The following is a 26,733-nucleotide window of genomic DNA, read 5'->3' as shown; positions in this document are numbered from 1 at the left end:
ATTGTTGCCAACTGCTTGGCATTTTTCAGAAAGAAATTCCTTGTAAAAGTTATTGTGACAGAGTAATGCAGGCTGCTTAAAAATGCTAATGAGCTGGAAAGACTTCAAGGAGGATGGAGCGCCCCTCCCCCACGGCTTCCCCAGCAGCCCCTCCTTCTCTGTGGGGCGGGGGAGCATCCTGAGATGGAAACTTTGTTGCCTTCTCCTTTTATTTCTCATAGGGCAGGAGACAGGTGCACCTTCGAGAGGGGACAGCAGCCCATGACTGTCAGGGCCGATCGCGACCCAGGACAAAAGTCTCAAGGCCGGTGCCCAAGTGGCCCCACTGAGGCAGGGGTTGCCTGCTGGACCCCTGAGTCTGGCTCCCCCAGCACCTGTTGGCTATGAAGTTGAAGGTCTCCAGGGGTCTCTGAGGACACAGAGTGCCAAGGAGGAGGCAGTCAGCGCTGTGTCACACTTGGGCCAGGCTCGGAGTGCCAGGTGCACAGCCACCTGCCTGGGGCTCCCCTGTCCTGTCACGGTGCCCGGCGCTCAGCCCAGCCCCCAGCTTCCCTGGGCCTGGCAGGACAACCGCTCCATCCTGTCCACCTGCTGGGAGTCGGCACATGAGCTTCCGTGTTTACAGCCCTGTCTCCCCTCGGGTGTCTGAGGGTCACCCCTTGGAAGCCTTGTCACCTCTTGCCGGGGGTGGGGGCGGTGAGAGCTGTTTTGGGAACCGGGCACCTGAGCCCAGGACATTGAGACCCTGCAAAATCACCTTGCTGGTCTTTCAAGGCACTCCCCCACCCCAGGCCTGCCTCCCCATGGTCTCACCCTGCTCCACACTCACAGGCTCCAGCCTAGAGTCCATGAGGAAGTGGCCAGGTACAGAGGCAGGACCATCCACCAGGCCCAGCTGCTCCTGTCTGGCCCCCCTAGGGCATAGGAGCCAAAGTCACGGTCAGGACCTTGGCAAAGGGGACAAAAGACCCCCAATGGCATGAACAAGTCCAGAGAAACCGTCTTGATGAGCCATCCTGACAGCCACGCAGGCTATAGCGAGTGAAACCATACCTTTCATTCGGGTAGTAAGCGCCGACTGTATACTAGATTCTTCCAGAGGCTAGAGGTGGGACGCCAAAGGGGCCTGACTTAAGGGTCTAACCAGTGAGTCTCGAATGTGGCGGTGAGACCTGGTGGGATAGGCATGCTGGCTAGCTCCAGCCAGGACCGGACCAAGCCAGACCGGCTGAATCAGAAACCCAGGGAGTGGGGCCCAGCAGCAGGGGCCTGACAAGCTCTCCAGGGGCACGGTTGAAAGTCGCCACCAGCAGGCCCTGGTCTGTCTTCTCCAGAGCCGTGCTGTCGCCCATAGAAGGGGTGGCGGAGCCCATGCTGGGCGGGTGGGCGGGGAGGAGGCGCTGGCGGAGCCTTGGTTTATGAATGACTGAAAGGTGGACAAAGAAGCCTGTGTGTGAACCAGGAGAGAGCAGTGGATTCCTGGCAGAGCGATCAGCACGTGCGAAGTCCCGGGGGCCCCACAGAGCACAAGCAGTTCCAGGAGCTGCCAGTGGGGCCCCTGGGGGGAGAGGGAGGGTTGTAGGAGGGCGTCATAAGTGGGTGTCTCATGCTGAGAGTCTGGGCTTCCCTCCCCCCACCCCGGGAGCACTGGGGAGCCGTGGAAGCGGTCAAGCCAACAACGCAGCCCTGTGTGTCCTGGCAAGATGGCAGGAGGTAGGGACATGGTCGAGGGTGAGGGGCCCCTGGGCTCTGCTTGGCTGAAGTTACTGCTGGGACTCCGGCCAGTGACAACCACCTGCTGAGGAGGCGGGCACTCGGGCGCCCTGCCCTGTTGCTAGAACATTCCCGCCAGGCATCTGAGGAGGGCCGGAGCCAGGTCTGAGGGTCTCACCAGGGTTCAGTACTGGTCAGGGCAGCGCTTTGCCTCTGCGCGCGCCTTCTGCTCCCCCCAAGTCTCCCCTGCACCTTCTCGGGTAAAGCAGAGCAAAGCACCTCCTGCACACGCAGGTTCTGAGCCCACACACCCCTCCGGATGTGGCGCCGGTGGGCAGCAGGTGGGCCTGCAGGGGTTGGGGCCAGGAGCCTCTGCATGGGTGTGGGCCAGATGGCGTGGGGAGCCCCCAAGAGAGAGGGGGTGGCAGAGGATGCCCCAGCCCAGCCCAGCCCCTTCCCCAGAGATCTGCCCCCACCTTCCTCTCAGCCTCCCCCCACCGGAGGGAGCGTGGGGCAGGTGCAGGCCTCAGCTGCGGGGCCGGGCACCTGTGGCGGCTTCTGCTCCCTGCACGCTCACAGCTGGGCTGCTGGCGGCCACAGTGCAGCTGGAACCCTTGAGGGGACCGATCAGGCTCCCTGGCCTGGGAGGAGCTCCAAGGTCCATTCCATGGAGCCTCTGCTTCTATTCCACCAGCGATGGGGCGCTCGCTTCCAACCAGGACAGCTGTGCTTGGTGACTACTTTGAAAGTTCTTCCCTCGCTTTGCACAGGCCCTGGGTTCAAATCCCACCCCTGCCACTTTCTGTGTAGCCTCGGGCCCGTCACTTACTTTTACCTTCTAAAACACGGATTTCCTGTGGCCTAGGGCTCGCTTGCGAAGAGGTTTGAGCCAGACTTGCGTGGGGTTTGGATCTCCCTGCAGGACATGGGCTGAGCCCCGACGGGGCATCTCAGCAGGTCCCCGTGTCACCTCCAGTAGCATCGGCAGGGTCAAGGTCAGCTCTTCCCTGGCACTTCCTGCGTGCGGTGCCCCCTTCCCCCAGTGGATCCTCTCACCTCAACTCAGAGGCCCTAAAACAGGATGCCCCAGGCCCCCACACAGCCCCTGCCCCAGGCTCTCTGCGCCCACCCCAGGTCTCCTGGGGCTCCAGACCCTCCCCTGCTCCCTCCCTCCCTCCCTCTACATCCTCCCCCTCACCCCAGGGTTTTCCTGGGGCCACCTGCTGAGTTTGCTTCATTTCCTCAACTGCCCTGGCCCAGGAAGGAACCCGCAGGGGCAGGGGCCGGTGTAGAACTGCAGGTGGAGAAGGAGGTGTAGCCCGGGGCTGGTGCCTTTGACCTCAGGACCCCAGCCCGCCCGTGGCTGCCACCCTCCGCACAGGGCACACTCGGCCCCAGGGCCCCTGCTCAGTTCCTTCTTCCAGGGGCAGTGCTACAGGCACCACCGAAGCTGCACGTTGAAGGCGAGGGCTCGGCGAGAATTCAGTCTGTGCTGAATTCAACCTCTGTGACAGCCGGTGCCAGAACTTTCCACGTCACCTGGGAAAAAACCCGCGCCCGCCCCAGGCCGGGCTCCCCTCTCTGTGTCTTGGTCTCCAGAGAGTTGCCTTTCCGGACACTTCCCGCACCTGGACCCCGAGGCCATGGGGTGGGGTGGGGGAGTCCTGTTCCTCATAGCCCTGCGGGCAGGCAGAGCTGGCTCAGCGGCGGGCACCAAAGCCGAGCTGCAAGTGTGCTTTCTCCAGTTAGGAGACCCCATTGAAAATCTCTATTGCAGGCTGGTGCCACGGCTCACTAGGCTAATCCTCCACCTGCGGCGCCCGCACACCGGGTTCTAGTCCCGGTCGGGGTGCTGGATTCTGTCCCGGTTGCCCCTCTTCCAGGCCAGCTCTCTGCTGTGGCCTGGGAAGGCAGTGGAGGATGGCCCACGTGCTTGGGCCCTGCACCCCATGGGAGACCAGGAGAAGCACCTGGCTCCTGGCTTCGGATCAGCGCGGTGTGCCAGCCGCAGCGGCCATTGGAGGGTGAACCAACGGCAAAGGAAGACCTTTCTCTCTGTCTCTCCCTCTCTCACTGTCCACTCTGCCTGTCAAAAAAAAAAAAAAAAAAAAAAAAGAAAGAAAGAGAAAAAGAAAATCTCTATGGCAGTGGGAGAAAGAAACCCTCTGTGCCCGCTCCCACGCTGGGGCCTCTCTCACCTCTGTTTGGTTACAGCCAGTGTCAGGGAGCTCACTACCTGTCAGGGACTGAAGGAGACACTCAGGTCTGACTGCACGCTCCGGGACGGGGCTGCTGACATCATGTGAGCTGGGCTTCCTTCCTCGGACATGGACAGGCGATGAAGCTGCCACTTGGAGAGGGTGAGGCCCTGACCCACAAGTCACACAGAGGGAAGGCAGGATTGACACCTTGGGTCTCTGGTTTCAGAACCACCCTTTGACATCTGCACCGCATTCCACTTGAACTCTGCCTGTCAACCTGGATGGGGGGGGGGAGCGGGAAAAGCAAGGAGGACTTCCTGGAGGAGGTGGTGTCTGAGGTGGGGCCTGAAAGATGAGCAGGAATTGATAAGCAGAGATGATAGGGAAGGGTTTCCGTGAGCTAGTCTAACCTCCAGCCGTGTTCATCATTGCCAGCTGCTGGAGACGAGAGGGGGCCAATGAGGATGTTGGTGCTGCCTCACTCTGTCCCCGTAGGCTGCTCTAACAGGAAGGCCAGGGCCTGGGACCTTGAGACAGCAAACTCGGGTTTCTCACGCTTCCCAAGGGTGGAAGTCAAGGTCGGAGTCCAGCATGACCGGGTACTTGGTAGAGGCCACTTCCTGTGGCAAGGGGGCCACTTCCTGTGTCCTCTCGGAGCAGAGAGGTTGCAACCAGCTCTCATTGACAGAGAGAGAGAGAGAGAGAGAGAGATCTCCCCTCCATTGGTTCACCCCCCCCCCCCAAAAAAAAGGCCCATAACAGCTAGGGCGGGGTGAGGCTGAAGTCTGGAACCAGGAACTCCAGCCAGGGACCCAAGAACTTGAACCGTCACTTCCTGCTTTGGGCCGGAAGCTGGAACCTATGCCCTCTGGTATGGGACGTGGGCATCTCGAGTGCTGAACCGAATCCCTGGGTCTCTCTCTTTTTTAAAGATTTATTTATTTGAAAGGCAGAGCTATAGAGAGTGGGAGGAGATAGAGAAAGTGAGAGAGATCTTCCATCTGCTGGTTCCCCAAATGGCTGCAACCCAACCCCAGCCAAAATCAGGAGGTTGGAACTCCATCCTGGTCTCCCACGTGGGTGGCAGGGTCCCTAGACCTGGGTCATCTTTCACTGCTTTCCCAAGATGCATTAGAAGGGAACTGGGTTGGAAGTGGAGCAGCCGGGACTCGAACCGGCGCCCCTATGGGATGCTGGCATCACAGGCAACTGCACCACAATAGCGGCCCCTCCTGCCCGTTCTTGGGGGCACTAATCCCAGCCGTGAGTGCTCCGCCTTCACGACCTAATCTCCCCCCGCCTCCTGACCCCATCACATTGGGAGTTGGGATTTCAGCACGTGGATCTGGGGAGATAAAACATTCAGCCCTTTGTGCTGTCCATTCCCCCACATCTCACCAGGGAGCGATGGTCCACCCCACAGCACTGCTTGAATACCTCCGGGGACGGGGAGCTTACCCCCTTGCCTGTGGAGCAGGCTGATGCTTTCACAGCTTGGGGTCTTGCAAGGAAGCAGCCAATCCCAGCCTACAGGGGTGCTGAGCCCGGCAGGTGGAGCCCGGACACGGTTTGGAAGCCTTGGCCACAGTATGCCCAGCGCCTGCTCCCATGCATTGCACAGGCTGCTGGGGCCTGGTCACCAGTCTCTGGAGAGCCCAGCCCGTGCCCTTGCACTTGGAGGTGGGTTCAGGGAGCAGGTGAAGGCCACTTGCTATGTCCTCATGTGAACTTTTCTCTGCTGTGCCGAGAGAGACTCACAAACAGGAAGACAGAGAGATCTCTCTGATGGCTTTCTCTTCTGGGTGAAGGCCCCACCCTGTGGCCCCCGTGAACTATACACCCTGCGGGCCCCGCCTCCAAAGCCGGCCACCTTAGGGCTTTGACCCCCGCCTTTGTGGGGCGGCGGGGGTGGGGGGAAGGGACACGGTTCAGTCCGGAGCCCGCACCAGCGTTGGGGAGGGTGGCCAGGAGGATTCCATTCGCTGGGGAAATGTAGGGAGCAGTGCCTGGTGCAAGGGGAGCGAGCGATTTTTGCCATGTGGGGTGGTTAGCAATCAATGCGGGGGCCACAGGCCCCGACCCTAGGGGCGCCTAATGTTGCTAACGTCGTTGACCAATAGCTGGTAGTTAGAGTGGGCTCACTTGAGCCCAGACTCTGGCTTCTTTTTTCCAACATTTTATTTATTTATTTGAGACACGGGGGCGGGGAGTGAGGGAGTGAGGGAGGGAGAGAGAGTCCCCACCTGCTGGTTCGCTCTCCTCCCCTCCTCCCGATGCCTGTAGCCGCTGGGTCTGGGCCAGGCCAGGAGCTGCCTTCAAGCGCCGAGAGACCTGGGTACCGAGAGACCTCCAGTGTGGGACAGGGTGGTCCTAACGGGCAGCCTAAGCGCAGGGCCCCCCACCTGCCCCCAGGCTGTGTTAACGCTCCTTCCTGACTCGTGACATCCCCAGCACAGCCTGATGCCGGGGAGACTCCAAGTTCTGATCGTGCAGATCAGAAACAAGGCACAGGGAGGCGGCTTTCCCGAGGTCGCACAGCCGTCGGTGCCAGAGGACTTAGTGATGTGGTGATGTATTCAAGAAATGGTTCTCGGTGCCAGCTGCCCAGGCCGGGCACCTGCCCCCAAGCAGTGCGAGGCTGGAGGAGACAGACCCACAGGCAGACAATGGCAGAACAAGCACTGAGTGACTGAAGGAGGGCAAAGCTACGGCACTGCCCTGGTGCTCATGGTAGCGTAGACTGTTGCTAGCAAGGCCCAGGGAGGCAGCAGGGAAGGCTTCCTGGAGGAAGAAGCATTTAAGCTGAAGTCAGGAGAGGAGAGGACTGAGTAAGGGGCGGGAGGTGAGAGATGAGCAGTTGAGGGTTGTTGGAGGATGCATTAGGGGGTCGTCACCATTCTCAGATATTCCAGGGCTCCCAGGGCAGCCCAGGGCTTCTCCACAGCCCTAAGACCCAGCACCCCATGGCAGCCTGGGGGCTCTCTACTGCTCCATGGAATTTTAGGGTGGCCCAGGAGTTTTTCTGACACCCAAGGGACCTGTGTCGTCTCAGGCCAGGGATTCTGGGTGCTCCTGGAGGCCTGTGGCAGCTTCAGGGAGCTGTAGACTTGGCCCTAGGAATCTGGGAAGACGGGGACCAGAGGGCAGCTCAGGGTGTGTGGCTGCACTCACAGCCGCAGCGCGTGGGGCACGCGGGCTCGGCAGACAGACCCTCGGCTGGGGGGAAGCCGGCATCGAGGAAGGGGCTGGCTGGCTGCCTGGGGAGCATTTGGAAAACGCCTGGAGGGGCTCGGAAGTGTGGGCTCCAGGGGTCTTGCTTCCTTCTGGAAAGCTGCAAATGAGCCCCCAAGGCAGGTCTGGGGGGGGGGGGGGCACTGTCCTGACTTGCAGACGTGTGTCAAGGGGACAGGATGTGCCTGTTGCCTGGATACAGAGGCAGCCATTCCTCAGCGCCCCTGGGCAGAGCATAGGGCAGAATGGGGGGAGCATCAGTGAGGGACTGGCATGCCCGGACCTGTAGACAGCACAGTTGGCCTCTTGGGTGCATATGCGCTCGGCCTTCCCAGCCCTCCATTCAGGCCCACGGGGTGACCTCACGTGTCCCCGCTTCGACCTGCACCTGCAGTGAGGGTGCTACATCCACCTGCTCCACAGGGGGTGCCAAGTGGGGCACTGGGGCACTGTGGGAAGCACAAGAACACACCCCTGCCCCACCATGGGAGCTGTGCACGCCTGGGCAATCTCCTCCAGTCCCAAGCCTCAGTCTATGCATCTGTAAAAAGGGCATGGGCCTTGCACCATGGAGGAGGCACAGGAGTTGCATTAGTTTCGCCCTCAACTCTCCCAGCCCCAAGGAGAGGTGGCAGCGAGGTGACCTGGGCGTGGGGTTGAGGGGCTCTCGAGGAGGCCCCTCTGGCCCTGTGGGAGTCCCCAGCCTTTGTGCCTTTGCTTCTGAGTGAAAATCCCCGTGAAGAGCCAGAAAGATGGCTGCCGCGTGCCAGCTGCTTAGCGCCTGTCGCTGCTGATGCCATTGGGTCCTCCCTGCAATCCCATTGTACAGAAAAGCAAACTGAGGCACAGAGCCCGCAACTGCCAGAGCTAGGACTCACACCCAAGTTGATCTTGATTGCAAAGCCTGGTCGCTGACCAGCTTTCGCCCCAGATATTGTAGAGACACTGGAGGGAGACACAGGAAACCCCGGGGTGGGGGGGGAGCCCAGCAAAGGACGGTGGGGCGGGGTTGACCTGCAGGTTTGCAAGTGCCCGGCAGGGGGAGCAGTTCCTGGCCAGGAGCTGTCTGGGGAAGGTTGGGGGGGGCGGGGGGGGGCCCAGTTCAGCTTTTTAGATCAGATTTGGGGATTCCCCACCCATCAGCAGCGAGGCATCTGCTGAGCCTGGTGTCCCTTTGGGTGGCCCTGGCCCAAGGAACTCAGGAGGGAGACTCAGGACCTGGGATCCGAACAAGAGCCAATCCCACCCATACCTCAGTGGCAGAGGCAGGAGGAAAGCCGGGAAACCGGGCCAGGGGAGGTCAGCGGCCTGCCCACCCACTCAGCCTGTCCAGCCCAGGGGTGAGGCACACGTCTCCCACCCCTGCTGTGGGCCCCCCTTCCCTGGTGGACCCCTGGGAGCAGCCCCCCACCCCCTCGTACCCAGCCTGCATCCTGGCCCCTGGCCCCCTTCTGACCCAGCGTGGGCCTGGAAAAGTCGGCCAGCCCAGCCTCAGCCCAGCCTCAGCCCAGCCTGGAGCCCGCCTCTCTGCAGGCTGCTAACGACCAGGCCCCTTAATGGGCTTTTCCCGAGAACCCCTGTCCCCAGGCAGAGCAATTAGACCAGCAGCAGAGCCTTTACTTTCCTCTGGTCCGGATGAAGCTAGAGAGCGCAGCAATAGTTAGTGTGGAACAGCGTGCCCTGGCCAGGAGCAAGTCTGCAGGCTGGGGCTCCTGGGGTAGGGGCGGCGGGGGGGGGGGGCGCCCCGCCCCTCCCCCGCCTTCCCCCGCCCCTACCCTACCCCCCCACCCTGCCCCCGCCCCTCCCCCGCCCGCCCTCAGCTGGGCAGGTGCTGGGCAGTTGATTAGGGAAGGAAGTGAGCGGCTCTAACTTGCAGCTTTTGCACCTCAGAGCCCTGGTTACCATCAGATCCACAGGACCACCTTGGGAGCGGGGCGTGCCCCACCCACAGAGATGCGTGCATCCACAGCTCAGGGAAGTCAGCACATTTCCAGCCAGCCTCAGTTTGTCACCTGAAAAATGGGAGTGTTGATAGCTGCCTCAAAGTGGCCAGGATGAGGGTGGGCGCTGTGGCATAGCCAGGTAAGCCACTGCCTACCACGCGGCATCCCATGGAGGCACCGGTTCAAGTCCCGGCTGCTCCACTTCCAGCTCAGCTCCCTGCTAATGCACCTGGGAAAGCAGCGGAGGATGACCCAAGTCCTTGGACCCTGCACCCATGTGGGAGACCTGGAAGAAGCTCCTGGCTTTGGCCTGACCCGTTCCTGGCCTTTTCAGCCATCAGAGAAGTGCACCAGTGAATGGATGATCTCTCTCTCTCTCTCTCTTACTCTCGCTCCCTCCTTCCCCCCCCTTTCAAATAAATAAATAAATAAATAAAAATTAGAACATCAGAATCAAGCTGAAGGGAACACTGCCTAGGCTGGAGAAATCAGAGAAGGCTTCCTGGCAGAGGAGGCATTGAGCAGGGCCTTGGAGGGTGATGAAGAGCTCTTCAGGCAAACAAAGCAGGAGAGGGTACTCCAGGCCCAGGCTACAGCGCCCATGAAGACCCAGCTGCTCCACAGTGTGGAGGTTAAAAGGCCCCTTTACGATGATTTGGTTTAACTACACGAGTAACACAGGTTTCTTGGTGAAAACATAAAGTGAACACAACATAAAAAAGAATGAAGTAAGAATCGCCAACAGTCAGCCCCTATCTCCCGCCAGTTCAGCCCCCTCTTGATGTGGTTAGGAAAGCAGCTTTGGAGCTGCCCGGGACAGGGCCAACCTCGAGTCTGGGCAGAGAGCGGAGAACAAAGAGCTATCTCTGTCTGCAGCCCCAGAAGGCGCTCGGGGTCTCCGGGGGAGGGGGAGGAGGGCAGAGGGGCAGTGGTGCTGCCTACAGCTGCCAGTGCCTCTGCCCTGCAGGAAGGGAGACCCCCTCCAAGGGGGGGGGTCTTTGCCAGCCTGAGCCAGGCCTTGCCAGAAACCCCTGAGCCTGCCCTCCTCCGGGCAGCCGAGGTGTCCCCATGATTTCTTCACTGTGGTTCCTTAAGCTATGTGGCCGCGGAGTGTGGCAAGCTGGGGACAGGGCCAGTCGACATTGCTGTGTCGCTCCTGCCACCTTGCGGGGTCTCAGGTTCAGGGTAGGGGCAGGGCAGGCAAGGCGGGCAGCCGGGAAGGGTAGCCCGAGCCTGGGGCAGCAGGCAGCAGGCAGCCTTGGCGTGGTTGTGCCAGGGAGAGCGGCCCCGGCCCTGCTCCTGGGTTCTGGTCTAGCTTGCTGGGCATCTGGGGTTCCTGGGGAATTCCAGTGGGAGGGGGGGGAAAGGAGCAAAGGTCACAGCCACTGCCCCACTCATGGAGCCATCGAGACCTTGGCCGTGGCAGGAGGCTGGGGGCGTCCCCTCCCACTGCTAAGTCTGCTCCCAGAAATGAACTTCTGGGGAATTCCCAGTCCTCCTAATTAGTGTTAATAGGGGCTGGTGCCTCAGCCCGGGGAAAATGGATGTCTTTGTTTGCCTTCTCCCTGTGACAGCCCCGCCTTCCACAGCTCGGCCCCTCCCTCCCTCTCCCTGCCCAGGAGACTCACACCCCCTGTGCACACGTGAGACTTTGTGTCTTTCAGTGGTGGATTAAGATATCCGCTGCCAAGCAAAGCACCAAAAACCGAAACAGTGTTTCAGGCTGCCTCCCAGTGCCTTGGCAACAGCCTTAGAGGCCCTGGCCCCTCACTAGAGCCCCGCCCAACCCATCCAAATCAGACTGCAGCAACAATGTAGTGATTAGAGCCCCAGGGAACCTATGCAGGGGTGATAGGGCTGGCTTCTTCCCACCTTCCCCAGGAGGGGCCCGCCAGCCGGGGCTCCCTCTGGGCTCTGGAGGGAGCATGAGACCCTGGTCCCCACCCAGGCTGAGCAAGGGGCCTGGCAGAGGGTTCCCTTGGGCCAAACAGGAGGGAGGCACAGATGAGGGAGCAAAGCTGGCATCTGTGTGCAGCATCAGCTGCCGAGTCTGGCCTGGGAAACAGGACACAGGATGCTCTTGACACTGAACCAGCAGGTGCACAGGCCTCAGGGAGAGACGCTCCCTGCAGGTTGGCAGGATAACACCTTGTGATGATATTACTACAGCTGTGGATCGATTTGGAAGCAAAATGCACACGAAACACTGCAGGAGTGGGCGAGATAAGAACAGGAGGCTGATGGGCCGCTGTCTCCCCTGGGCCCAGTCCCCAGCTTTCCAGAAGTGAGGAGCTCAGGAGGGAGAGTTTGCGAGGCAATAAGTCCTGGGGAAGAAGGTGCCGCTGCTTCCATGTTGCGTGATGTTGGACAAGCCCCCCGCGCCTCTCCGATGCCCCAGTGTGAAAGAGGCACACATGGGTTCCCTCTCTCTCCCTCTCTGCTTCCTTCCAGCCTACCCGGCCCCCCACTCTCCCAAACATCCAATGGGGGCAGGCACTCTACTGCACTCTAGGGTTTGGCCATGAACTGGACAAAGTCCCTGTCCTCCTGCCTTCAAGAGAACGGGAGAGGAGATGAGCCACAGAAGCTTCATCTACAGCAAGGCCATAGGCAGTGTGACCGGGGAGAGGCCTGTTTTAGGAACAGGAATCAGAGACCCGAGGGATGTGGAGGTGCAAGCCTCATGGCGGGTCTGGGGGTCGCCGTTCCTGGCAAAGGGGTGAGCAGCCAGCCTGGGGCTCCTGCTGTCCCAATGGGGAGAGGGGGCAGTGCTGGGCAGTGGTTAGAGGCCCAGACTCAGGAGCCAGGCTGCCTGGATGCAAATCTAGCACCATCTGGCTGTGGGACCCTGAGCAGGTGCCGTCTCCTTTCCAAGCCTCAGTTTGCACAGCGGAAGAGTGGGGGTGATGACAAACCCACCACACTGGATTGTGGGAGCCAGCGAGAATGTGTGTGCAAACTGTTCTTGGTACTGGGTGTGTTCCCCGAGCTGGGACCCAGCTGGGTACTGCCCCAGTGAGCTCAGTCTGCAGCTAAGAAGGGGCTTCCCCCTGCCCCAGCTTCCCAGAGCCCCGCAGGAGGGCGCTGGGGGAGCCGCCAGGCCGCAGTCACCTCGGAGCGCACGCAGCGCCTCGTGGGTGGGAAGGGTTTCTTTGGGCATCCCTGGTGCATATTTCAGAGGGAAACGCTGACTGTGAGTGGCACGAGGTAGCTGCCATGTGCGGAGAGAAAGACAAGGCCGGCTCCATCCTGACACCTGCACGGCAGCCCTCCTCCACCCCACCCTGGGAGGGGGGTTCATCTGCCAACTGAGGAATTCATACCTTGCAGGGTCCTCAGAAGGCCTCCGTGTGGCCATACCATCCTTGGCCTGCCATGGGGAGCCTGACCATGCAAGGCACCATGGGACTCCAGACACAGCTCTGAGCTCCCTCCACCTGGTCCTCCCACCCCACCTGGCAGGGGAGGCATCGCCCACCCGGGGTACGCAGGCAGGAAGCCATAGGTGGTCCTGGTCCTGTTGTTTCTGGCTGTTGGTGGTCAGGAAACAGACTCTGGGTTCAACTTCCAGTTTGTCTCCCATGGCAACCCTGACCTTGCAAAGCCCTGTGCGACACCTCCTGTAGAGGAGCCATTTCTGGGGGATTGCCTTCTCAAACTCCATTTCCTGTTTGGCATCGCGCCCTTCCGGAGGCTGGAGGCCGTTAGTAGTAACTGCAGGCAAAGTTCAGACTGGGCTTCCCAGCTGTCATGTTACCTACGGGGTGCCCGGCTTCCTCGGGGCCTCCGTGGCTGGGCCCAGCTCTGCCTGTGGTGGCACTGGAGTTGCCTCGGCGTGGCGCCAATGTGGACTGAGCTGCCCAGGAGCCCAGGGCACTGGGGCAGCCTGCTCCCCGCCCAGCCCCAGCCCCCGACTGCCCCCGGGACTGGCTGTGTGTTCCCGCCGCCTGGTTAATGGGCAGCCAGGGGAAATGAGACACCTAGCCCCCTCTTCCTTTCCCCAGCACTGAGTTTCCTAGGAGGGCCTGCTCCCTGCAGGGCTCCGCCGCCCCGCCGCTCCCTCGGGCGAGCCAGCGGCTTTGTCCATCAGCTCACACCTGCAGAGTCCCTAAATCACAGGCAGCCGTCGTCCTCCGGGGGTCACGGGCCCAGGGCACAGCTAAGGGGATTTATGTCCAGGCCCCCAGGGGAGGAGTGTTTTCAAAGGATGTGTTCTAGCCGGCTTAGGCGGGAGCCTTCTCGCCTCGCAGGAAGTGGTCAGTGTGCGCGCAGGCATTCAGAGACGGGCAGAGGCAGAGATGAGACCCTGCAGTGGTGACGGGCAGAGGCAGTGCCCGGTGTGCGGGATCCAAGGGCCAGAGAGCAAGGCCTGGCTGTGCCTCGGAGCCTGACCTCGAACCCAGATCCCTGGACCGAGGACAGCGCCTTGGTCTTCTTCACCTCCTTGGGAGCTACAGCCAAGGTACCAGTTTGCCTTGTGTGAGGCTGGCGTAGAGGCTCCTCCGATCAGCACCCTAACCCAGCCTGGCAAGGACCACTGTCTGGGCCATGGTCCTGCTGAGCTCTGTGGCCAGCAGAGTAGTGCGAGTGTGTGTGTGAGTGTGCCTGTGCTCATCCCTGCCCGGCTCAGCCCCACCCACCCCATGGGATGGCCCGTGCTGCCTGCACCAGGTGACCGTGAGAGCTAGCGTCCAGGAAGAGCGACACGCACCTTGCGTCTGCTCCTGGGAGCTCTGGCTTCATCCGCTCCCTTTATTTCTTTGACATTTCTTAGCTCTGCAGGCCTCCCGTGGGGTTGCACTTACATTTTCTTATTTAAAAAAGATTTTACTATTTATATGAAAGTCAAAGTGACAGAGAGAGAGACGCAGAGAGAGAGAGATTCCTTTCTCTGGTCCACTCTTCAAATGCCTACAAGACCTGGGGCTGGGCCAGGCTGAAGCCAGGAGCCAGGAACTCCATCCAGGGTCCCCCATGTGAGAAGCAGGGGCCCAAGTACTTGGGCCATCACCTGCTACCTCCCAGGGTGCATTAGCAGGGCGCTGGATCAGAAGTGGAGCAGCCAGGGCTCTAACTAACTAGCACTCCAATATGGGGTGCAGGTGTCCCAAGAGGGGGCCCAAACCCACCGCACACATCGCCCACCCCTGTGTTCACACCTTTAAGTGATGAGGATTGCTCACCAAGGCTCAGACTGCCATTTCCCATGTCTAAAGGACAAGAGCCGAATCCTTCCCACCCAGAAGTGGAGCCCGGGGCACCCAGCTGTTTTTACAGCATTGCATTGGGAGCCCCTGGAGCCATGGCCCAGTGGCTCAGAGAGGGTGAGCGAAAGGTGTGGCAAGAACGGGCAGGGCCTCTGCAGGGTTCTCCCATGTCTTGTGCCGTGCGGTCTTGTTTGGGGTTCACAGCGATCCTGGGATTCCAGGGTGCTCTGGGGCTCGGAGAGGCCGGGGCCAGGCAGGCTGCTCTGCAGGCCGCCCCAGGGGAACTTGCTCAGCCGTGCACAGCTGCCGAGTGCCGGGCAAGGGCCAGAGCCCGGGTCTCGTGGCTGCCGTGGCAGTGCTCCTCCCGGGGGGGGGGGGCTTTCTCATTCTAGAAGGTTCCATGCTTTGCCTCCGTGAGTCCTGGGTCATCCTGGGTATGCTTTGAGCCCAGACGCTGGTTCCAAGGCCAACTTCCTAGCTGTGTGACCCTGGGCGAGTTACTTTACGTCTCTGTGCTTTCAGTTTCCCGGTCCATAAAATGGGTGGAAGGACGTTGTCAGCAAGGTTGGATGAGGGAGTAGCTGCCAAGTGTTGAGACTGGCGGCCGGCCCTTAGGGAGCGCTGGGCCGGTGTGGACCCTTGTCGCCACCACTGCTGGTGTGGCCTGCAGGTGTGGGGGACATGACCAGTTCCAGCCTCCATGCTCCTTCCAGTTGCGATGGCGCCTCAGCGGAGAAGGGAAGAGGCCTCCCAGGCACAGCCGGTAAACAGAGGGCGTGCCCTTTGCTTGTGATACAGTGTGGAGGGGCCACTTGGCACCCATGATGCGCTAGGCAAGGGGACAAAGGCTTGCGGCGGCCCAGCCAGGGGTCAGCACCTCTGCTCCTGTGCCCACCTCTGCCTCCTCCTTCTGGACCACCAGCAACCTGCTGAGGGCAATGCGAGCCATCCCAGGCTAGGGGACAGGTGGGGCTCTTGCTGGGTTCCATAGGACAGCTGACCCTTGGCCAGCTCTGGTTCCTCAGTTCCCTCTTTGGTTGGCAAGGTCTGGTCCAGGCTGCTCCGATGCTGTGTCCTGTGCCAGCCTCAGCTGCTCCAGGAGGCACAGCCACACTCCACCTGCTGCCACTTTCCTTACCAAGCCCTTGTCCTTTGTTGCACGTGCTACAACACTGTCCTGACCCCACGAGGGCCGCGTTGACCCTTGTGGCAGCCTGGGGGGTGGGGAGGGGTCGCTGTCTTTGCCTATGTTCAGGAGGAGGCTGTGGGAAGCTCAGAGAGGTCAGAGGCGTGGGGGCAGCTGCACAGCCTGGACCCAGGGCTTGAGCCAGGCTCCCTGGAGTTGGTGCTACTTAAACAAAGGTTGGGCAAGTCCTCTCTTCCCCGAGCTCCATCTGCCGTGTCCAGCACCCGCCCATGGACTGGACCACATGAGGGTCGCTGTTCCCACTCTCCTAACAACAAGCACGAGACCTGGAGGAGCTGGTGGTGAGGATGGCCATTGTATAGGCGGGGCATCTGGAATCCCACATCCAAGGGGCTCCTGACCCGGAGACGTTCTGGGTGCCGACCTGAGGCTCAACAAAGCTTGAGATTTCAGGCTGGGGATGTTCAAGTGGCCAATGCTGTGCAAATGTCCTGTGATCTGAAAACTCTAAAATCGGACGCCCCTCTGGGTCGCAAGCGTTTTGGGTGAGGGTCCCCAGCCGGTATTACAACTTTGGTGGAAGGAAGTAGATGCTGTCCCGGCGCCCTGCAGACCCGGATACTTGCTCAGCCTGGGAGGGAAGAGCGACCTCCTTCCGTGCCTGGAGGTCTCTGATGTTGGGTCGGACAGGAGCAGTCTGAGCTGGCCTTTGTTAGAGCCCCTCTGTCTCCCCCCCCGCCCCACCCCCCGAGCCCGGCTCCTCCCCCACCCCCAGCCCTGACGCACATCTTTCTTTATGACTCATGGAGCAGCTGGGATGTTTTTCTGAGGGAGGAAAGAAAACAGGACTGCCTGACCTCTCCTGTCCATCCACCGGGCCGCGGCCCCTGCCTGCCTCTCGGGTTCGCTTCCTGACGGCCTCTCCCAGCAGCGGGCCGTGGTCTCCCCACATATCTGTAGTCAGTCCTGCGAGGCAGGGCCTGTGGCGGTCCCTAATTCAGGCCAGGCGAGCAGCGTCACAGGCGGGTGCCCTGGGAAAGCCTCCTATCTTCCATATTGCTTAGCACACCGTGGGAGGGGGCGGCATACCCTGTGGGAGGGGGCAGCCCCAGGCTGAGCCCCATTCCTGCTCCGATGATGGTTCCCGGGCCCTGGGGGTGCAGGGAAGGCAGCCGCGGAGTCAGGGGTGGGGAGGGGCTGCAGTGAGAAGGAAGAGAAGGCCTTCGGGACAGAGAACCCAGCGCCTCCGGGAAGGGAGGCACCTGTCGCTGCCGGGTGGGGGACTGCAGGACCGCTGGGCCCTTGCATGCGGTGGGGCTGCACCCCGACAGGACCCAGGCACGTGCAATCAAAGCTGTGCACCTGGCTCAAGAGAAGCCAGCCGGAGCGGTAGCTGTGACAGCTCAGACGAGCCCCTTGGCTTCTCTGGGCCCCTGCCCGGAACATCCCCATCGCAGGAATGGGGTGGTGGGGTGGGGGTGTGTCCTCTCCCTGAGGCTTTGAAGAATAAGATGGGTTTGGCGTCCTGAGGCTCACGCTGGCAGAGCTGTTGGCCAAATACCTGCAGGACCTTTCTTGTGACACGGTTGTCGGTTGGAGTGACCGGTGGCCTGTGCCGGGGGAGGTGTCCTGGCTGTGTCTGTGTGTCTGCACCACTGTCGTGTGCATCTGTGTGCAGTCGCTGGCGTGGGCGTGTGAGCATGTGTCTCTGTTGTGTGGGGAGCAGGACGCTGAAGGCAGCCCTGGGGCTGACTCCTCTCCGTTCCTGAGTTGCTGGTGGTATTTCCTCTTGGAGCCCCCACCAGCTTGGGAGGCCTTGGATGAAGCGCCAGGGTGAAGAACGGATGGGACATTTGATTGGCATTCGGATTTTGTTCTCCGGCTTTCTAAATGCCAGCCAAGATGACTACAACAGGTGCACCTGCTCTGGAGCCATTGTTGAGGCTCGAGTCCAGCCCTTGCCTCTGGGATCTTGGTTCTGAAGTTCTCCTCTTGAGGCCTCAGTTTCCATGTCTGTAAAATGGGGGTAGTAGGCCTCCCAAATGCGGTGAGGGCCATGTGCGGGATGTAGAATGCGTACTGTCCCCCGCGCCGCCCTGAGCAGACGCCTCCTCCGTGTCGGGGGCCCTCATCTGTGTTTCTGGCCCTGGCTCCTGCAGATAGACGGGAGAGGGCACAGGCTTTGGAGCCGCCCTGCCTTTCGCGCGGCAGCTGTGTGGCCCCGGGGGTGAGGGGGTCGCTTCATCTCTCTGACCCCCGTTATCTCGGCTGTCAGCTGGGAATGACAAATGCTGTCTCGTGGGGTGGGAGCGAGGCTCAAAGGAGGTCGGGGGGGACCTCAGCACAGCGGCTGCTGTGCAGTCGGCCTCTGCGGGAAAGCCGGCTTCCCTTGTGCACCTGCAAAGGGAAGATGCACACACACGCACACACGCGCACACATGTACACACATGCACACACACACGCGCGCATACGCACACACACGCGCACATGCCCTCGGTCCTGGAATTCTGGGTCTTGCCCATTGCCTGGTTTCCAAACACCATCTCTCTTCTGTCAGCCACTAAACACAGTGGGGGAAGCAAGACCCTCGGCATCCCTCCCCCAACCCCTCTCCCTTCACCCCTGCCTCAGCCCTGTGCCCTCTCCCACCCAGTTCCCAGGCCCCCTTAATACCCGTGAAGCCATTAAATATTTAAATCTGGGCTGTATGGTGGGCCAGGTTGCCCCAGCAACAGCCCTGCATATTTTGGGATAGAGCCCTGCAGGAAGTCTTTCAAGGGACCCCGGGGGAGGGTGGACTGTGGGGAGGCTGAGAAGCAGCCAGAGGCAGTGGGACAGTCGGAGGTCAGAGAGAGGGCAGGCCTTGCCCAGGGTGCCAGGGTGCCGGAGCCTGGACTGGCAGCCAGCACGCAAGCCTGCCGCGCCCATCTCCGCACCACCAGCTTCCGCCTGGCGCGGGCCAGCAGGAGCCCTGGCCAGTGGCAGAAGTGTACCTGCCGGGGTCAGAGCCCCTGCACTTGCCCTTGGCAGCTGGGCCTCCGTGGGAAGCCGCCTCACCTCCTCTGTGCCTCAGCTTACCCCAAGGCAACTGGGGCATGATCACCCGTGCGCAGGTGGTGTCGGGAAAGTGTGCTTAGCACAGCTCTCGGCACACTGGCAGCAGTATCATCCAAATTACTGGGGAGGCGCCGTGTCCCATCCCTGTACGCCCCAAGGGGACTCCGAGAAGTGGGAGGGACAACCAGCCCCCGCTACCAGGGGGTTTTTCAACAGGACAGGACAGGTGCCTGCTCCCTCGTGCTCCCAGACCTGGTGTGAGGGTCCCTGGCACCTGCTGAGCCCAAAGCTCATCTTTCCAGGGGGCTGTGTCGTGAGGCCGCCTGGCACGTGATGGGAGCGCTGGCGCAGGCACCCGGGCCACGATGCCATCCAGCCCTCACCAAGTTTCGTGCCTCCGAGCAAGTCCCGGGCCCCAGGCTCCGTCTCCGGGCTGTACGATGGGGCATATTCTGAGCCCTTCTCTGCGGCCCCCTCTGCCAGCATCCGACTCCAGGACAGCCCAGTGCTCGGCACGGAAGCCACCTGGCGGGGGGGTGGGGCATGAGGACCCACGCTTGTTCCTGGGGGTGCCAGGGAGGAGGTGAGCTCAGGGGATGCAGCCAGGCCTGCGAGGTCCTCCTGGTCTTCATGTAGGCGGCACTCCCTGGGGTGTGGGTGGGCGGCTGTCGGGGCTGGAGCGACACCCCAGCTCTTCTCAGAGCCCCCCAACTCTGTGTTCCCTTCCCCATCCCCATCACAAAGCTCAGGGGCCGCAGAAAAGTCTGCCGCCGCCCACCCAGAGGAGGGGGAATCCTAGAGAGAGTCTGCCCTCCAGACACTCGGGCCTGGTGCCGCCGCTCCTAGCGGGAGGCTGTTGGCATCAGCTCCTCCGCTGGTTCCAGCTGCCTTGGCGGGCAGGGGACAGGTGATGCGGAAGAGGTGGCACTGGGAGCAGGAGCCCCACCCAGTGCTGGGCAGTGCCTGCGAGCCTGGCTCAGCTGCTGGGGATGACAGGAAGGGGCCTACGGGAGCCTGACTGGCAGATGGCCATCGGCTAGTTTTGCGGGTACCCCCCAGTTTGGGGGATCTGATTGTCAGCTTGCCTGGAGCCCTGGGGGACCTGAGCAGGCCCCCGGGGGCATGCAGAAAGGCTGGCCTCAGGGCCCCTCCCAGAGCCCGCAGGATCCAGACCTCAGGGCTGCAGCCAGCGGGTCTCCAGACCCTGCCTCCGCCTCCCCACTCAGACTGGCTGCCCGCTCTGGGCAGGGGGACAGCCACCACCACCTGTGGGGCCTCCCTTCCCAGGGGCTCTGTCTGCTCACAAGCTCTGTAGCTGGAGTTTAGGTTCTGACCCAATCCTATTCTGCTCCCCGCCCATTTGCACCGGCCACAGACCCTGCCCCCTGCCAGGGGTGGGGGAGGGGAGCGGAGCGGTGGTTGTCTTGGGGGGGGGGGCTGGAGATGGGTGAGGGCAGGTTGGGCTGCTGAGACGCAGCTGGGGCACCACTTTCAGGGTGAACCATATTCTCATCTGGGGTTCCATGAGCTTGGAGCGGGGGGCTTGGTGGGGGCGGGTGGGCTGTGTCTTCACCTCCCCTACGGGTAACTGAAGTTGGCCATTTCCTTGCAGTAGGAATCAGGCAAGAAGCCTCAGTGCTGTGGGCAGTACTTGTGACCCCATGGCTCAGAGCTCCTGAGAGCATGCGCGCCTCCGTTCCCTGGCCAGCCAGCCCTTCCGTTTCCTGTGCGAATACAAAAGCATTAACTACCCTCTGCTGCAAAATATTTCGATAACTCTTTAAATATAGTTGCCCGCCCTTTTAATCCCGTGTATTGTATTTGAAGCATTGAAACGGGATCCAGAGGCCCCCTACGTGCTTGAACGGTGGTGAGAGGTGGGAGACGCGCTGGGATTTTGTGTCAGTTCAGCTGGCTCCGGTAGCCCAGCTGAGGGACCCAAGGCAGGTAGTTCGCCGTCTCGGAGCCCAGCTCAGCCACAGCTCAGTGGTGAGAAATCCCCTTGCAGGAGTCTCCTGCGGATCTGTTTGCTCTTAGTTCAAGGCCAGGTGCATAGTAAGCGCAGGCTAAACACAGACTCTGGCTAGCGTGAGGTCTCACAGCATCTGCTGGGAGGCAGCCGGGAGAAGCGGAGAAGCGGAATAGGTGTGTGGTGCTGTGGGAAAGATGAGGCTCGGATGCCCTCGCCCCACATCAGAAGGCCTGGGTTCGAGTCCTGCCTCCACGTGGGCTTCCAGCTTCCTACAGATGCACACCCTGGGAGGCAGCTGGGGGTGGCTCACGTACTTGGTTCCCAGCTCCTGGCTTCAGCCTGGCCCAGTCCCAGCTGTTGCAGGCATCCGGGGAGTAAACCAGTGGATAGAGTCTCTCTCTGTCTGCCTCTCTCTCTGGGTCTCTCTGCTTTCCAATAAAATTTGAAAAAAAAACGTAAAGACTGGGTACCGATGAGGCACAGGTGTTATTGGCAGTGCCAGCTTGTGCAGGGAGAGCAGGGGGCACTGTGAGGCTTGGCGAGACCCCAGTGGCAATGAACCCAAATGGGAGGGTCTCTGGGGACCTGGGGACACAGCGGCACCTGGGGCAGCCGGGGAGGGCTGCTGTCAGAGGAGCTTCAGAGGCAGCCGCTGGCCGAGCCCACAGACGCAGGTCCAGCTCCCAGGAGTAAGGTCAGGGGTCACCCCTCCTGTCTGCCTGCCTGGGCATTTGCAGGAGAGGGCTCGGGGCGGGGGGTACCTGGCCCCACGAGTGATGCGGTCGGGAGGAGACTTGGTGTTTGGCAGCCAGGGAGGCCGTGCTGTGGGCGCCGTCTGGATCCTGGGCAGGCAGCCAGGCTGCTGTCCTCTCTACCGGCAGCTGCTTCCCCAGGGTCAACCCGGGCCCAGGCAGCCTTTTGTCCCATCCCGGGGGCTCCCCCATCGCCCTGACTGGGGCTTCCTGCCGCAGCCTGGCCTCTCTGGGTCCTGGGGCCAATGAGTACCAGGGGGAGCCTGCCCCCTCCCTCCTCCTCACACCCGCCCTGCCCCCGCATTGCCTGCCAGGGGGAGGGACTTCCTGGGGGAGGGGTGCCCTAGCTCCGCCCTCCTGGACTCTCACCTGCTTCAGCGCCCCCCGCCGCGGCCCCCCACTGGACGTGGGCTCTGAGGCCCAGCCTGCTGCCCACACACACCGTGACCCCTCTCTGCACCCCTGCCTTCAGCTGCTCACAGTGGCCAAGCCGAGGTCCCCACACGAGGGTCCCCAGAGACTCTACAAAGGCCAGTGACATCCCCACCGGGTCAGGTGCCTAAGGCAGGGGAACGGAGCCCCTGACCCATGTCTGGGCCCAGCGTCCTCAGTGGATGAGGCCCAGCCTCGGTGCCCGGCATAGGGTGGATGGGAGGCGTGGATTATGTGGTGGTCACTGAGGCTGGGTGGGCATCGAGCCCCCGGGGGCCACGCCCTGGAGGGCAGCCAGGGCAGAGCACGGAGTCCGGTTTCCTTGCACCAGCTCCTCAGACCTGCTGCGGGGCCTGGGGGCCAGGAGGCTCACCTGCGGAACAGGAACGCCCACCTCCCGCGTGGGCGGGCCCAGCGAGGTCCTGTACCTCAGGGCCTCTCAGAGGGCGGCAGCCCTGGCCATCCAGGAAGCTGCCTGCTTTGGCGGGAAGGGCAGCCAGTGGGTTTACGCACAGTCCCTCCTGGTCCTGGCCACGCTGTGTGACTCGGGGCTGCGCTCTGTCCCTCTCTGAGCCTGAGCATCCGCCATGTGACGTGAGGCGGTGGACACAGCCCTCACTAAGGAGCTTCCTTCTCTGTGGCCTCTCTGGTGGGAAGGACGGGCTTCGGGGTGGGCAGAGGACAGGTCAGCAGCGGGCACGGAGCGCCCAGCCTGGCTCAGTTCACAGAGGAGCGATGAGGCCGCTTCAGACGCCTTCTCTGTCCCCACTCAGCGGGTCTGGGCGACGGGATCCCGGACACTTCGGCTCCAACTGCGCTCCCAGCAAGCTTTCCCTGGGGCCCCCTCACCCCCCTCCCAGGCCCCGCCCCTCGGGAGGCTGTTAAATGGTATCCCCCGCCCCGCTGTGCCCGAGCCCACTGTGGGTGCCGGGGTCCCCATCTGTAAAAGGGAACCCTCCCCTCCCCCAAGGTTTCTGGAGGAGGAAGTGAGATCATCGTAGGTGCCTGCCTCCAGCCCAGCGTGGGTGGTGCCATGGGGGCTCCATAGAGCTCGCTCCTCCCTGCCCCCTGCCCACCGCAGTGACCTCTGCACGCAGCTGTGCCCTCTTCCAGGCTCCGCTCCAGCCCCAGCTGACAAGCAGTGTTTCCCATCTCTTGCTGAGCCTGCCTGGAGCCCTGGCTGACACTGCCGTTAACTCTCCTTACTGATCGTCCCAGGGCTCTGGGGAGGGCAGCCGCTGGTCTCCATGCCTTGGACCAAGCCCAGGCTGGCCCTGGCAGGGGCCGGGACAGGGCAGGAACTGGCTGTGCTCGACACCGTGTCCAGGGCTTTCCCCTGCATCACCTTCTCTCATCCTCCAAGTGACCCCGGAAATCCGATCGGAGACTCCCCACCCCAGACGAGGAGCCAGGCTCTAGGGTCCCTGGGGCAGAGCCCTGATGGAGGGAACGTGGGTTGTAGAGAAACACCAGACCCTGTGTAGCTCTGCCCCAGGCCCCTAGCGCCCTCGCCTGGCCAGAGCGGGTACAGCACACCCCCTGGGTTCTGCACATACCTCCTCCCAGTGGGAGCATCTCCACCGGCTTGGGCCACCTGCCTCCTTGTCCATCCCTCCAGAAAGCATGCCCAGGGGCTGGGGACAGAGAAAGGCAGGGGAGTGATTTATGAACAGAGCAGCGCTGCTTAATCAGAGAGCCCCTCCCGGGCCTGCGCCCCGCAGATGGGGCTGAGCCGCCATCTGGGGCAGCAGGAGGGGCGAGATTAATAAAGCTGTCTGGCCCAGGCGGGAGCCTGCTGTGGGAGCCCGAGGCGCCATGCGACCTCCGCCCCCTCCCAGCCCCGCTGTGGGCCTCAAGGCTCCCATCTGTCAGGCGATGGCAGCACTGGGTCAGCCCCCGGGGCCCTCCAGCTGGCTCAGAGCAGGAGCTGGCTGGCTGGCTGAGACTCTGGGCCCGGTGGCCTGATTCAGGTCAGATCTGGGGTGAAAACTGAGACGCGATGCTCCCTGGTTGCGGCGCCCTCTCTGCTGCCCTGCTCCGTGGACTGGAGCCCCATCAGGATCTGTGATTTGGAGCCCAGCTGGCTTGGCGCTTAACCTTAGCCACATCTTACAAGCCAGGTGCATGGTCCTGGGTCAGTTCATTTCCATCTCTGGGCCTCAGTTTCGCCATCTGTAAAATGAAGTCCTAACGGTACCCATCTCCTGGATGGGGGTGAAGCAGGAGACGCACGGATGTGTGCGGCCGCCGCGGGCCCCCCGGCAGCCTCTCGGTCCTGGTCACTGTTGTCAGGCTCAGCTGTCCCAAGACTGCAATGATTCATCCGAATTGGGGCCGTTTAGGGGAAGATGTTGGTGTCGTCCTGAGCCCACAATTCCCTCCATGTGACCCCTCCATGATCAGGACCGACTTATTCCTGATCCACAATGAGGCTGCTCGGAGGAGCTCCCTGTGGGGACCACATGTGGCATATTCCAGGCCTGCCCATCCCCCACGGAACCAGGAATTCTTTTTTTTTTTTTTAAGATTTATTTTATTTATTTGAAAGATAAAGTTACAGAGAGATGTAGAGACAGAGAGAAAGGTCTTCCATCTGCTGGTTCACCCCCCAGATGACTGCAACAGCCAGAGCTATGCTGGTCTGAAACCAGGAGCCAGGAGCTTCTTCTGGGTCTCCCACGTGGGTGCAGGGGCCCAAGGACTGGGGCCATCTTCTACTGCTTTCCCAGGCCATAGCAGAGAGCTGGATCAGAAGAAGAGCAGCCAGGACTTGAATTGGCACCCATCAGGGATGCTGGCACAACAGGCCAGGGCTTTAACCCACTGCACCACAGCACCAGCCCCACGGAACCGGGAATTCTTACCTCTCCCGTTGATCAGGCTGGTTCCATCCCAGAGCCGGGTGCGGCCAGTGACCAGGGCTGGCGCTGTGCACAGCACTGCAGAGGCAGCAGCCATGGCGTGGATGTTGCAGGCGCCACTCAGGCGTCCTGGTCCAGGGCAAGCGTGGGATGGGGGCCCAAGCAGGACAGAGAGAACGGAGAGGTTGGGTGACACTGGGGATGGCAGCTGGAACAGAGCGGAGGAAGAGGAGGGAGCCATGACCTCTCCCTGCTGCTCAGAGCCCTGGGGCGGGGGTAGGGGGTCAGGAGTTACAGCCTTGGCCCTGGGCCCCAGGGTCCCATTCCCCAGGCTGTGGAGAGGGTCTGTGGGCCCAGAGGACTTCTCCTCGGTCCCCTCCAGTGTCCACCTGCTGGGAGTGTCTTGCTCCAGGGCAGTTCCCAGGCCTCTTGGCTTCTGCCCTGAGCCAGCTGGAGGGCCTGGAGGGTTGTTCCCCTTCCTCCAACCACGCCCCCTCCCCAACCTCTTTTCTGATTTGCTACCTGGAGCTCTAAAGCAGCTTGAAATCCCTGGAGGGCGCCCAGTTTTGCCAGCCGCCTCGCCAAGCCTCCGCTTCCTTCTGTAGAATGGGTCAATAATCCAGCCACCAAGCGACTATTCAATGGAGCCAGTGGAATTCAATGAAATTGCACAGAAGGAGACACCCTTGATTCCCACCCCCTTGGTCAGATCCATCGCTTACCAGCTGTGTGATGCTGGACATGCCACGCCCCTCTCCAGGACTCCTGTCCCATACTGCAAGTGCAACCTCCTAGGGTGCTCCGAGCATACAGCGAGCTCAGGCGTGTCAGTGCCATTGTGGGTGTCACCCGCGAAGCTGGTGCACACAGTGCGCATGCGTAGACCACGCAGGGCTTCCAGCCCCTGGGCCATAGCGAGCGCTCAGTGGGGATGCCCCGTTTGCTGTCTGCCCCTCTGCCTCTCTCCATCTCAGCTCTCCCTCAAGACCTCCTTCACCATCCTCTCCTCCATCTGCAGGACAATTACACCAGTGGAGTGAGCCCCCCTCCTCCGGCTCCCCAGCCTTGTGGCTGTCTGTGCTGCCTTAGCTCCTCTCGCCTCCTGCTCCCCGCACTGTGCTGTGGGGAGAAGGGGCTTATTTGCATCCATATCTCCCAGTGTAGCTCCCGACACACAGTAGGAGCTCAGTATTCATCTAATAAATATTTGATGGGTAGGCAGGTGAATGGGTGGAGGGAAGGAAAGAGGGGATGGGGAGGGTGGATGGATGGGGATGGATGGATGGATGGATGGAAGGGTGAATGGATATGGGAGATGAAGGGAAAGAAGGAGAGAGGGTGAGTGTAGAGGAATCCTTCATCCACCGCCCCCTCACAGGCTGCAGGCAGACTTGCAGGTATCTTGAGAGCTGGAAACGTCCCTGTTCCTCCCCACAGGAACACCCACCACAGCCCAAGCTCCCTGGGCCACGTGTTTGTTCAGGATTGTCCTGTAGCGCTGTCTGAGCAGATCTGGCTGGGGAATCCCCCACAGGTGCTAGAACAGGGGTCTCCAGATGGTGCCCGTTTGACTTCTGAAATCAAACTCTCATTCCCAGTACTGGCAGCGGCCCTGTGAGAAAACCTTCTGGCAAATCCTCATGCAAAGCCGAGGAAGCCTTTCCAGCATCAAATTCCTGGCTGCTCAGAGTCGGGGTTTCCAGGGAAGGGGTCTGTGAATCAGGCACAGGTGGCACCCGGGTAGCATCCAGGCACGTGGACCCCGGGCCCAGCATCTCCTGTCAGCCCCTCAGTGACAAGCAGCCAGATCAGCTGAGATACGGCTCAGGCCAGGACCTGCACAACTCTGGGAGATGTGGCTCACCTCCTGGCCCCAGCCAGGGCACCAGGCACCGCCGTCCAGGCAGAGGCGGGCACCAGAGCCGACCTCCCCGGCTGGAGCGGCCCCAGGTGCTGAGGGCTTTTCATTAGCGCTAATGGGCACGGCTGAGCAAGACCCAGGCCCCGGGCGTGTGCGCTGGGAGGGCGGGTGTCATCAAGGGCTCCGTATTGATTTGCGGTAGTAGCTGAATATTTGCTCTTACAGGACAAGCTGGGCTGACGAAAGACGTGAACGTGAGCCCTACGGAGCACGAGACTCCGTCCTGCTGACACGTGAAGAGCTGCCCAGGTGCCGAGTCCACAGTCGCCTGTCCTCTGGCTGCGCCCCGTGGCCC

General features: G+C 61.6%; 1 protein-coding gene across 1 annotated transcript in view; it reads left to right on the top strand.

Annotated features, from left to right (window-relative positions):
* The window catches only part of TSPAN18 (tetraspanin 18), a 166,593-nt gene that overhangs the window by 116,205 nt on the left and 23,655 nt on the right, over window positions 1-26,733 (top strand). The window contains exon 4 of the mRNA XM_062196268.1: window positions 26,604-26,687. The gene's annotated coding sequence lies outside the window, so the exon portion shown is untranslated. The remainder of the gene's footprint in view (window positions 1-26,603; window positions 26,688-26,733) is intronic.

The sequence above is a fragment of the Lepus europaeus genome, chromosome 7, assembly GCF_033115175.1.
Source record: "Lepus europaeus isolate LE1 chromosome 7, mLepTim1.pri, whole genome shotgun sequence".
Taxonomy (NCBI): Eukaryota; Metazoa; Chordata; class Mammalia; order Lagomorpha; family Leporidae; genus Lepus; species Lepus europaeus.
The sequence above is the reverse complement of the archived record's forward strand: the minus strand, read 5'-3'. Positions and strand labels throughout refer to the sequence as shown.